Here is an 869-nt window from a genome sequence, read left to right as displayed (position 1 = left end):
ACCATAGAAGTCGTAGAATTGTAAGTCGTAGTAATTAACCAATCATAGTGAGGTATGAGAATAATAATCGACCGGTCAATTTCTACGACTTCTATTGTAGACCTAAGTTTTGGTACGTTATGGTTACAACATTTATGTATAAAGTTCTTTAAAGTCTAAAATATATAGCACACAATGCAAGCTTTGCTTTTAATTTTGTTGATAGATTCGTTACTCTCTATTTCATGGGTTGTGTAACATGCTCCTAAAATAGTAACCCAATGAAAAATGTTTCATGCATATTTATATATAATTTTTATATAATTTTTCCATACATAATTATGTATAATTATATATAATTATATAAAATTATATTTAATTATACACAATTATATATAATTATATATAATTTTATGCGTATTTATGTAAAATTATATATAATTTTATATAATTTTATATAATTAAAAATGAAATGAAAAATTTTTCATTGGTTTTTTATTCACATGCATAATTTACTTTGTATGTTTTCAGCACGAAAAATTGTACACTCAGTTTCGACTAGCGACATCAGCATATACTCAACATGCGGGATTTAAAGAATCAACAAACACAAAGTCAAATATACTCTTCCTAAGCACTGCAGTCGTGGCTTGCACATCGTTAATGCGGTACGAACAGAAAGCGGTATCTATCGCGATGACATTGGCAGAAAAAATTTCAACAGAAATAACTGATATAGTGATAATGTCTAGTCAATTGTTCCACTTAGCGACCAATAAATAAATAAATAAATAATATTAGACATGTAAAGTAAAACTAGTGCTTGGCTGAAGAACGTTCAACCTGAACAGTAAGTTATCTTACTTTTTCGGTTCTTCTAACTTCTGTGT

Source organism: Odontomachus brunneus, unplaced genomic scaffold, assembly GCF_010583005.1.
Source record: "Odontomachus brunneus isolate Ranch 3 - 2012 unplaced genomic scaffold, Obru_v1 Obru_scaffold_237, whole genome shotgun sequence".
Taxonomy (NCBI): Eukaryota; Metazoa; Arthropoda; class Insecta; order Hymenoptera; family Formicidae; genus Odontomachus; species Odontomachus brunneus.
This window is presented reverse-complemented; position numbering follows the sequence as displayed.